This window comes from Martes martes (assembly GCF_963455335.1).
Source record: "Martes martes genome assembly, chromosome: 2".
Taxonomy (NCBI): domain Eukaryota; kingdom Metazoa; phylum Chordata; class Mammalia; order Carnivora; family Mustelidae; genus Martes; species Martes martes.
In genome coordinates this window covers 47,286,093-47,299,052 of record NC_137889.1, presented here as the reverse complement: position 1 = coordinate 47,299,052, position 12,960 = coordinate 47,286,093, and positions in this window count along the sequence as shown.

Below are 12,960 nucleotides of genomic sequence, written 5' to 3'. Positions count from 1 at the left end.
TAAGGCTCTGAGCTAGGCTTTATTAGTCAAAAGTTTGAAATACAGTATGAAGGCAAAAGACCCAGAATAGCCAACACAATCCTGAACAAGAACAAAATGGAAGGACTGATACTATCTGACCTCAAGATTTACCATAAATCTGCAAATAATCGAGATAGTGTGGCACTGGCAAAAGAATAGAGACCTAGATCAGTGGGACAGTATAGACATCATAGACCTAGACATATACAAACATAGTCAGCTGATCTGTGATGAAGGAGCAGCAAAGGAAAGCCAGTGGAGAGAGAACAGTCTTTTCAACAAGTGATACTGAAAAGATTAGATGCTCATATGCAGATAAGATAAAATAAAATAAAAGAAAGGAATCTAGTCACAGACCTTACACTTTTCACAAAACCTAACTCAAAACTGATCATAGATCTAAATACAAACTGCAATACTGTAAAACTTCTGAAAGAAACCATAGGAGAAAATCCATTTGACCTTGGGGTTGAGATAAGATTTTAGATACAACACCAAAAGAATGACCCCTAACAGAAAAAGTTGATTAGTTAGATTTTATTTAAAAATGTGTGCTCTGTGAAAAATATTGCTAAGAGACTGAAAAGACAAGCTACAGACCTGGAGAAAATATTTGCAATCATATATTTGATAATGGACTTGTATCCAAAATACACAAAGAATCCTTAGAACTTACCAATAAGGAAACAATTTAAAAACGGACAAAATATTTGAACAGGCACTTCACCAAAGATATACAGATGGTAAATAAACATACAAAAAATGTAAACATCATTTGTCATTAAGGAATTGCAAATTAAGATGAGATACCACTACACACCTATTAGAATTGCTAGAATCCAAAAAACAAGACAATACCACATGCTGCCAGGGATTTGAAACAGTAGGTAGGAACTCTCATCCACTCTTGGTGGCAATGCAGAATGGCGCAGTTACTTTGGGAAACAGTACGGTAGTTTTCTTGCAAAGATAAATGCAGTCTTACTCTGTGATCCAGCAACTGCACTCCTCGGTATTTACCCAATTGGTCTGAAAATGTATGTTCAAACACCTGCACATTTACAGCAGCTTGATTCCTAATTGTCAAAAAATGGCAGTAACCAAGTTGTCCTTGAGAAGGTGCATAAGGAAACTGTATCATACTCATACTATACAATGGAATATTATTTAATGATAAAAAGAAACAAGCTGGGGCGCCTGGGTGTCTCAGTGGGCTAAGGCCTCTGCCTTCGGCTCAGGTCATGATCCCAGGGTCCTGGCAGAGAGCCCTGCATCGGGCTCTCTGCTCGGTGGGGAGCCTGCTTCCTCCTCTCTCTCTCTGCCTGCCTCTCTGCCTACTTGTGATCTCTGTCTGTCAAATAGATAAAATCTTAAAAAAAAAAAAAAAAGAAAGAAACAAGCTATCAAGCCACAAAAAGATATGGAAGAAACTTAAATACATATTGCAAGTGAAAGAGACCAGTAGGAAAAAACTACACTTGGTATGATTCCAATAATATGACATTCTGGAAAAGGCGAAATTGTAGAAATATCAAAAAGTTCAGTCGTTTCAAGGTAATCAAAGGAAAGAAAGAAGAATGAATAGGTGGGAATTTTTAGGGCAGTGAGAGTTCTGTATGATACTATACTGATGGGGTATGACAGGGATTTATCAAAACCCATAGAACTTCACATTACGGAGAGAGATCCTTAATGCGTATGGGTAAAAAAAAAAATTTCTTAGGAGGTCAGAGGACCCCAGGAAGGAATGCAGACTGCGGTGAGAGACTCTAACTGTATTTTTTTTAGAAGGGAGTTGGGGGAAATTGGAGGGGGAGACGAACCATGAGGGACTATGGACTCTGAAAAACAATCTGAGGCTTTTGAAGGGGCGGGCGGTGGGAAGTTGGTGAGCCTGGTGGTGAGTATTATGGAGGGCACGAATTGCATGGAACACTGGGTGTGGTGCACAAACGATGAATTCTGGTACACTGAAAAGAAATTAAAAAAAAAAAAAGAGGGGGCGCCTGGGTGGCTCAGTGGGTTAAAGCCTCTGCCTTCGGCTCAGGTCATGATCCCAGGGTCCTGGGATCGAGCCCCGCATCAGGCTCTCTGCTCAGCGGGGAGCCTGCTTCCTCCTCTCTCTCTCGCTGCCTGCCTCTCTGCCTACTTGTGATCTCTGTCTGTCAAATAAATAAATAAATCTTTAAAAAAAAAAAAAAAAAAAAGAGTTTATTTATTTACCTGACAGAGAGAGAGATCACAAGTAGGCAAAGAGGCAGGCAGAGGGGGAGGGGGAAGCAGGTTCCCTGCTGAGCAGAGAGCCCTATGTGGGGCACGATCCCAGGATCCCGAGATCATGAAGTGAGCCAAAGGTAGAGGCTTAACCCACTGAGCTACCCAGGCACCCGAAGACTCTAACTGTATTACAGATGTATGAAACAACTCACTGAAGGAGGAGGGGTGGGGAAGGTGCTGACCTAAGTAGCTTGGAAATGAGCGGAGACTGCAACGTTAAAGGCAGGGTGCAGACGACGTTGTAAAGGACCAGAGTTTTGTTTTGTTGTTTTTAAAAAAGATTTTATTTATTTATTTAAGAGAGAGAGAGAGAGAGAGCATGAGAGGGGAAAGGTGAGAGGGAGAAGCAAACTCCCCACCGAGTAGGGAGCCCGAAGCGGGACTTGATCCCAGGACTCCAGGATCATAACCTAAGCCAAAGGGAGTTGCCCAACCAACTGAACCACCCAGGTGCCCAGGACCAGAGTTTTTGTATGTCACTGAAGTTAAGCTAGTATAAATTCAAATTAGAATGTATAACTTTAGGTTGTTAAATGTAATTCCTCTGGTAAGCCACATAAAAATATTTATAAAATACACACAAAAGGAAATAAGGGAATCATTTCACTACCCACACAAAAAAATCAACTAAACTCAGAAGAAGCAAGGCATAAAGCTATAAGGCATATAGAAAAGAAATAGGAAAATGACAATGGGAAGTTGCTCTCTATTAGTAATTATTTTAAATTAAATTATTCAATTCTCCAATCAAAAGTGGAGATTGGCAGAATGGATTAAAAGACATAATTCAAGTCTATGTTCTTCATAGGAAATTCGCTTTACAGCCAAAGGCACAATGGATTGAAAGTGAAGATATTCCATGTAAATAGTAACCATAAGATAGGAGCGTGGCTAAACTAATATCAGACAAATACACAATAAATCCAAAAAGCAAACAAAAGACAAAGGACATTATATATTAATAAAGGTTTCAATAGAGCAAGAAGAAAAGGTATAACAATTATAAATATTTACACACCTAATGACATACATGAAACAAAAATGGACAGAACTGAAAGGAGAAATATGCAGTTCTACAGTAATAGTTAGAGATTTTGATACTCCCCACTCAATGATGGATGGAACAACTCAGACAGAGGATAAGTAAGGTCACACAGGACTAAATACAATAAGCCAACTAGATTTAACGGACATACAGAGAACAATCCATCCAACAAGGATAAAGAGTCTTCTCAAATGCACATGGGACATTATCCAGAAGAGGCCACGTGCAGATCATAAATCAGTCTCAACAGATTTTTTTTTTAAGATTTCTTTATTTTAGAGACCCACAGAGAGAGAGACTACAAGCAGAGGGAGGGGCAGAGAGAGAGGGAGAGAAACAGACCCCCTGCTGAGCACAGAGACAAAGGCAAGGCTCAGTCCCATGAGCCTGAGATCATGACCTGAGCAGAAAACAAAAGTCGGACTTTCAACCTACAGAGCCACCTAGGTGCCTCCCAACAGATTTTAAAAGATAGATAACACACAAAGTATATTCTCCGATCACAACTGGATGGAGTTGAAACTCAATAACAGAAAAACACTGGAAAATTTACAAATTTTTGGAAGTTAAGCAAAACACTCTTGAACAACCAGTGGATCACAAGAGAAATTAGAAAGTCTTTAGAGACTAATGAAAACAAGACAGAACATACCAAAGCTCATGGAATACAGTGAAAGCAGGTGCAAAGGAACTGTAGCTATAAATGCTTATATTTTTGATGTAAAAATCTCCAGTCAACAACCTTAAAGAACTAGAAAAAGAAGAACAAAATAAACTCAAACTTAGCAGAGGAGAGGAAATAATCAAGATCAAAACAGAAATAAATAAAAAGAGAATAGAAAAACAAGCAGAAAAAATCAATGAAATCAAAAGTCGGTTCCTCAAAAAGATCAACAAAATTGACAAATCTTTACCTGAATTGACCAGAAGAGAGGAGACTTAAATTATTAAAGTCACAAATGAGAACAGGAATGCAACTACTGATTCTACAGAAATAAAAAGGATTATGAGTTCTATAAACAATTGTATACTAACAAATCAGATAACCTAGATGAACAAATACACAGAAACACAAAACTTAACAAGACAAATCGTGAAGAAATAGAAAATCTGAAAAGACCTATAACTAGGAAGGAGATTGAATCAGTAAACATAAATCTGACAAAGAAAAGCTATGGACCTGATGGCTTCACTTGTGAATTCCACCAAACATCTCAGTAAGGATTAATACTAATCCTTCTCAAAATTTCCCCAAAAACTGAAGAGGAGGGACACTTCATAACATTATTCTATGAGGCCATTATTGCATTAATATCAAAGCCAAAGACACCATAAGAAAAGAAAATTATAGACCAATATCCCTCATGAACCCTGTTGCAAAAACCCTCACAAAATATCAGCCAACTGAATTCAGCAACATATTAAAAGGATTATACATCATGACCAAGTAGGATTTATTCCTAGAATGCAAGAACCATGCAACATACAAAAATCAACCAATTGTTACAGAGTGAAGGGGCAAAACCCACACATGATGATCTCAATTAATGCAGAAAAAGCATTTGACAAAATTCAATACCCTTTCATGATCCAAACATTCAAAAAACTAGAAATAGAAGGGCCATCTCAACATAATAAAGGCCATATAAGAAAAATTCACAGTGAACATTATACTCAGTGGAAAAAGACTGAAAGCTTTTCCTCTAATATCAGGGACAAGACAAGAATGCCTGCTTTTACCAATTGTATTCAACATAGTAGTGGAAGTCTGAGCCAGAGCAATTAAGCAAGAAAAAGGGAAAGAAAGCATCCACACTGAAGGAGAAGAAGTAAAATGATCTCTCCTCAAATATGTTGAAAACCTTTATATGTAGAAAACCCTAAAAATTACACACTCACATACACAACCTTTTAGAACTAATGAATGAATTCAGCAAAGTAGCAGGATATAAAACCAATATACAAAAAGTTATATTTCTACACACTAACAAAAAGCAACCTGAAAGAGGAATCAAGAAAACCATCAATTTACAACAGCATCAAGAAGAAGAAAATACTTAGGAATTCATTTAATCAAGGAAGAAAAAGACTTGTAAATGAAAGCAACAAAATGTTGAAAGAAATTAAAACAGACAGAGATAAATGGAAAGACATCTCCTGTTCATGAACTGGAGGACTTCATATTGTCAAAATGTATTTCATACTACTCAAACTGATCTATAGATTCAGTGCAATGCCAATCAAAATCCAAACAGAGATTTCTTCAAAAATAAAAAAAATTAACCCCAAATTCCTGTGGAATCTCAAGGGATGCATAGCCAAAACAATCTTGAAAAAGAATAACAAAGTTGGAGGACACACACTTCCTGATTTCAAAATTTACTACAAAATTGAGTAATCAAAGCAATGTGGTACTGTCATAAAAACAGACACACAAAGCAATGTAATACAATAGAGAACTCAGAAATGAGCCCTTGCATATAAGGTCATATTATTTTTGACAAGAGTTCCAATACTATTCAATAGGGAAAGGGCAGTCTTTTCAACAAATGATGCTGGGAGAACTAAATATCCATAGGGAAAATAATGAAGCTGGCCCTCACCTAACGCTAAATACAAAAACCAACTCAATATGAATCAAAGACCTATATAGAAGAGCTAAAACTATAAAACTCTAAGAAGAAAACATAGGGCAAAATCTTCATGACATTGGATTTTGCCAGGATTTCTTGCATATTAACCCTTCAGATTGAGCCACAAAAGAAAAAAGAGACAAATCAGACTTCATGAAAATTAGTGCATTGAAGAATACTACAAACAGAGTGAAAAGGAAATCCACAAAATGGAAGAAAATATTTGTAAATGACCTATCTAGAGTATGTTAAAAAAAAAAACAACCAACCTCCTAAAACTCAACAACAAAAATCAAACAACCCAACCAAAAAATGGGCAAAGGACTTGAATAAACATTTTTCCAAATAAAATATGCAAATGGCCAGCAAGCACATCCTCAAGATCACTAATTATTATGGAAATATAAATCAAAACCATAATGAGCACTGCCCATTAGAATGGCTACTATCAAAATAGCACTATTCTCCGTAGCTAAAATATGGAAGCAACACAAGTGTCCAGCAATCGGTGAATAAATAAGCAAAATGTAGTATATACATACAATGGAATATTATCCTGCCTTAAAAATGGAAGGACGTTCTGGTACATGCTATAGGAGAGATAAACCTTGAGAACACAATGCTAAGTGAGATAAGCCAGTCACAAAAAGACAAATGCTGTATGGTTCCACCTATACGAGGTACGAGGATGGTTAAAATCACAGAAACAGAAAATAGAACGGCGGTTTCCAGGGGCTGGGGAAGGGAGGAATGGAGAGTTATTGTTTAAGGGTATAGAGTTTCAGTTTTACAAGTTAACAAGGGTTATGGAGATGGATAGTTGTGATAGTTGCCCAACAGTGTGAATACACTTCATACCACTGAACTGACTGCTTAAAAATTATTAAGAAGAAGGGAGCCTGGGTGGCTCAGTCATTAAGCGTCTGCCTTCGGCTCAGGTTCATGATCCCAGGGTGCTGGGATCAAGCCCTGCATCGGGGAAGCCTGCTTCTCCTACTCTCCCTGCTTGTGTTCCCTCTCTCGCTGTGTTTCTGTCAAATAAATAAAAAAAATTTTTAATTATTAAGGTAGTAAATACATTATCCATATTTTACCACCATAAAGATGTTGAAAAAAATACATTTAAAAATACTTAAATGAACTGCACATAGACACTACATTCGTATTGATAAAGTTGCTTCCATGGGGGTATAGTTCAAAAATTCTGATACTGCTCTATATGTGGGCAGGAACTGAACAATTAAGTGAATTAAGTAAGTGAATGGCACGTGGTGGGAGCCAGGTTTCTCACTGTTGGAATTAGGAATTCCCCATGGAAGAGCACCTGGATGGCTCAGTTGTTAAGCGTCTGCCTTCGGTTCAGGTCACGATACCTGGGTCCTGGGATTGAGTTCTGCATCAGGCTCCTTGCTCAGCGGGGAGCCTGCTTCTCCCTCTCCCACTCCCTCTGCTTGTGTTCCCTCTCTCTATGTGTCTCTGTGAAATAAATAAATAAATAACTAAAAAGAATTTCCCATGGACAGAGAGAAGCACAGGGAAGAGGCTGAAATGCTTCAGGCGCTAATTCATTGGATTTGAAAATGTCAGTAAGATCCGTGTTTAGCTTCCTGCACATACACAGGGGTCTATATGGAAATATTTCTAGATATGTATGGGTTTGTATACATTTTTTTTTTTTGCTATGTCAGTTGAGAGGGCCTGAAGAAAATGACACTGCAGTAACGATGAGCACACCTCCATCCAGATCTTGGTTTCTAATGCCATTCTTCAATAAAAAGAGACCAGGGCCCTTGGAGAAATGGCTAATTCTAGGACAGGAACAGGAAAGATACCAGATGAGCCTGGAGCCTCCTGTAGTTCCAGAAAGTAAAGAAGCCCTAAAACAAAAAGAAAACCCCCCACGATGATAGGGGCACCTCAGTAGAACACAGGATCCGACTGAAAGAACTCCCAGTGGCCAAAGCGGGACCAATAAAGTAGTAGCGTATTAGTGACTCAAAGTATGAAATAAATATATAGGAGTTCATACCAATAACAATAACTGATTGAATAAATACATAAATTGAGCCCTGGGTGGCTCAATCAGCTAGGCGTCTACCTTTGGCTCAGGTCATGATCCCAGGGTCCTGGGATCGAGGCCTGCATCAGGCTCCTTGCTCAGCAGGAAGCCTGCTTCTCCTTCTGCCTGCCTCTCTCTCTCCCTTTATCACTGACAAATAAATAAAATAATAAATAAATAAACTGGGGAGAAGAAAGAAATCTCCTGTGCAGAAGAATTCCACGCAGGGGCGCCTGGGTGGCTCAGTGGGTTAAGCCTCTGCCTTCAGCTCGGGTCATGATCCCAGGGTTCTGGGATTGAGCCCCGCATTGGGCTCTCTGCTCAGCGGGGAGCCTGCTTCCCTCTCTCTCTCTCTGCGTGCCTCTCTGCCTACTTGTGATCTCTGTCTGTCAAATAAATAAATAAAATCTTAAAAAAAAAAAAAAAGAATTCCACTCAGATATTTGGCCCTCAAGGGGTGGGGGTGGAGCCTCTGTCCTCCTTAAGTATGAGCTGCAAATACTGACTTCTTTCCAAAAAACGTGCAGTTTGAAAAGGAGCAGGGGGTCACTCTGAACTGGAGAGATGTGACAGACACTACCTCACGCACACGACAGTTCTAAGTCATGTTGACAGTGGATACCCTGAGTATGAAATGAAGAAAATGGTACTTTACCACCTCCCTAAAACCCATCATCCCACTCTCACGAGAACAAACAGCAGACAAATTTCCCTAGAAGGGCATCCTACAATATACCTGGTCAGTTAACCTCCGAACTGGCAAGTTCATCAAAAATAGGGAAAGTCTGAGAAACTCATGGCCAAGAGGAGTCTAAGGAGACATGGGGACTAAATGTAATGTATTATCCTGGATGGATCTGGAACAGAGAAAAGACAGTAGGTAAATACTAAGGAAATCTGAAAAAAATAGATAGGCTTCAGTTAGTGATACATCAATGTTGATACACTGATGGACTAAAGTAATATAAGATATTGGTAATAGGGGGACATAGCACCTCTACTATCTTCTCCATTTTCCCAAAATATAACACCGTTTCAAAAATTAAAGTCTATTTTAAAATATAGTGTGAAACACACCAAACATTTATTGAATGAATGAACGAATGACAGAATACTCGACATCAAGGAAATTATACTCTCTGGAAGGACAAGACATCACACATGAAATATCCGTCTGTGTGGCCTGAGTTTCACGTAATTGGTAATAAAAAGTAATCCTTGTAAACTGCTCATTATGTGTTTAATAACAGTTCGCATGTATCGTCCTATTTAATGCTCACAATACCCTCCTGAGGAGGTTTATTATTGCCATTATAATTATTTGTTTTACACAGAAGGAAGCCGAGACTCAGAGCTTAAGTGATTTCTCAAGTCATGCAGATAACAGCAGAGCCCGGATATGAACTCACCCATTCTGATGACGAAGTTGGGTACGTACCTGCTTTGAGCCGCAAGGAGCAGAGATGGTTAGAAGCTCTCTTCTGCAGTCTTTGCGGCGGCGTAGGGATGGGAGCTGAAATAAGCCAGGAGGTAGAAGGAGATCATTTAAAGCGGACAGAAATCTGGGAGCAAACGCCAGCGGGCGGATACCGCCAAGCCTCCAGAATGCAGAGGCTGGCCTCCTGGATAATGGGCTTCTCCTCCACTCTGCTAGGTCTCCTCCCAAATGCCGAGCAGGGTGGCCTTGGCCACAGCGATGTCCAGCTGCTCCGGGAGTGAGACTCACATTTTTCTATCGTACCAGTGGGGAAAGATATGCATCCTACCCGCAAACCCACAAATCCTTCCAAGAAATCAAGATCATGCGCACGCGCCCTCCTCTCCCCCGCCCCCCACGCGGTGACTGGAATTCCTAAAAGGGCTGTTGTAAAGAAAGGAGAACAACAAGTTTGGGCTGTCCTGGCTAGGGGCTTCCTGAGCAAGGTTCCTGCTAAGCAGGTAGACTCTTACTCAGCCTGGTCGATTAGAGTCCGGCTGGCCCTTTCCATAGGACTGTGTCCTCCATCCCCAGCCTTCCCAGAACTTGCCTCTTCCTCTTCTGCATTAGAGCCAACAGGTTTTCCCCCTCTGACCCCAGTCTGTGCCACTAGGACTCTGTCCCTTTTCCAAAGAAACAATCTGCTCTCTGTGTCCTGGAGACCACAGCCCTGTAGTCTAGTCTAGTGCTCTCTCGTGAGAGCAGTGCCAAGGAACTGGAAACATTCTGGAAACATTCTCGGTTTAGTTTGTATTGCCCTATAAAGTCAACGTTTCCATGAAATCAGATGGCTTTTCCCCCACAATTCGCCCCAAGGAGTGCCATTCTACTATGCATCAGTTACTGTCCCTCAGTCCCAAGCCTCAACAAAATCAGAAAAGTTGATCTTCAGTTCTGCCCTCCGGTAACTAACACCTTGGAAAGATCAATGCTCTCATGTCACCTGGTTGCCCCAGGACGCTCACTGGCAGGGACCTTCTCAAGCCACAGGCCTCTTCTGAGCTCCAAAACGGCCACAGTGCTATCTGGGAGCTCAATTTCCCGGGGAGGAGGGACCGCTGTGGGTGAATTCTTTCTTAGATTATAGGGTTCTCTACTCAATACCCTGTAATCTTGATAGCCTTTGTACCCAGTGCAGCAGCTGCACAGGGAAACCATCGGGAAGGGCCACTCAGGGAGGAAGGTCACTGCGCACCACCCCTGAAGCTGCTGGGCCAGGCATGGAGAGCAGAGAAGGACAAGACCAAGAAGATGGTCATCCCTGCCCTCCAACTGCCAAGTCCAACATTAACTATAAATCATCAAATGAGACTCCGCATTGTGTTTTTCTTTGACAAATAATATTGTAAAGGGATGCCACAGGTGGTCTTTAAAGTCATTCTTATCATTAACATTCTATGATTCTCTGATGGATCTGCGTTCCTTCACTGACCCAACATGGATTAGATACCTGCTATAAATTAAGTACTATGTGAGGCATTTAACGTGCATTCATTTATCCGTGACAATTTACCAGATTGGAGCTAGATGTGCTGCCCGTGGCCATGAAACAGAGCAAAGCCAACTGGCTCACATGGAAAAGGACCCACACTTGTACTTTATAAATGAATACTTCCCACCAGCCAAGCCACCCAGGCAGAGCCAGAAGATTCTGGAACCACTTTGAATATATGCACTATTCCAAGAATCTTTACAGGATCCTGAATGTTTGGAAAAGAAAATCAAGCAACCATCTCCAGTCTGGTCTGTAAATCATGACAACCCAGAAATAGAAGCTAGGAGCCTTGGGCTCCCCAGAAACGTTACATTTGCAAGGTTCCACACCCCCTATGACCCAGAGACTGCCAACTCTCCCATCAGAGGGAAGTAGCAAAGTGCAGACAATGCAATCTCTCATCCCTGGCAAAGGACCCTGGCAGGGATGTGTTTGGCTTTCAACACACTTGTGCTCCCTTTTAATTACAGTGCCTGTGAAGAGCTCTCAGCTCCCACGTGCCAGGGTCCTTATAATACTGGACTGTTCTGCAGCTAGCTGGACAGCAACAGAGTAACAAACAAAACTGCTAACCTCAGCCCCTCAGGGGAGCAAGGGTTCCAGCTGATAGAACCAGTCCAGCAACTGTTACTGTCTTGCTATTTTCAAACCCAGGTCTGTCAAGAAGAAGGGCTCTCTGCTGCCCTCTTCTCCCCAGAAAAGTGATTTGCCAGGACAGGAAGCAGCTGCCCTAAAACTCCTCAGATCTCTGGGAGGGAAGAGTGGTTCTCAGCTCTTCAAGTTTGTCGGCCTCTGCTATTACCACTGAAATCTAGTATCTGGAAGAGGAAACCAAGTGAAGTCTAACAATGGTTTTGATCTTCCTGGAAGATTTTAGCTCACATATTTCCAGGCCTCTTCAGATAAATGCCCAAGGTCTGAATGGGATGGGAGTATATGGGCCCTTAGATTTGGGATTCTTTCAAACAGAGGGAAAAGATGGTCGGAGAAAGAAACGTCCTGGAGGTTTACGGTCTTGTTTACTGATTTACAAGTATTTCGAAAACTCTCACTTTTCCTTCAGAGCAGATGTCAACACTGCAGCCCTCTAACCTACAGGAACGGGAGACCCAAAGCCTCTGGCGCTAGGAGGCTTCTTGGGAAGGTCAGTGCAGAAATAATTTCTCAGGCAAGAAACTACAAAGCTGGTCTTCAAAACCACTCTCTGTTTGTGTCCGATTGTTATTTACAATCTTCCTTCAAGACTTTAAATGTGGCAGCCAAAGTAATGTTGCCAATGTGAGTGTTTTGTGGAGATGGTTTCTTTGTACTGATATTGACATATGCTGAGAGTGGGGGCTGCATGATGCCAATTTGAGCCTCTGCCCTGGAATAGAGTTGGGGGCTCTGTTCTACCACTCCTGTCTTACCCTTTCACTCCACAGCTAACACCTTCTCACGCGGCTCAGTCAGGTTTCAACTCCAACCGTAGTATCTCCTGAACTTTTCATATATGCCCACAGAAACTAAATCCCTCAGCTCTGCTCTTCTGGAACTAATATAAATAATGAGTGCCTACTCTGTTCAGGCATTAATTCCTGTTCCTTGAATTCGAAATAACAACATGGTAGTCTGCTATTAATAATTGGAATGGGGGGTGCGTGGGTGGCTCAGTCATTAGGCTGCCTTTGGCTCTGGTCATGAGCCCAGCGTCCTGGGATCCAGCTCTGCATCAGGCTCCCTGCTCAGCCGGAAGCCTGCTTCTCCCTCTCCCACTTCCCCTGCTTGTATTCCCTTTCCATTGTGTCTCTCTGTCAAATAAATTAAATCTTTAAAAAAATTTAAAAAATGAATAATAAACCTTACTTCTAAAAAAGTAATAATTGGAATGGTTTAAGATAATTTTATATTTTTTAGCTGTCTTCATATAAATTATTTTTGAGCTCCTCAATATCTGTGAAGAAGCTAGGACAG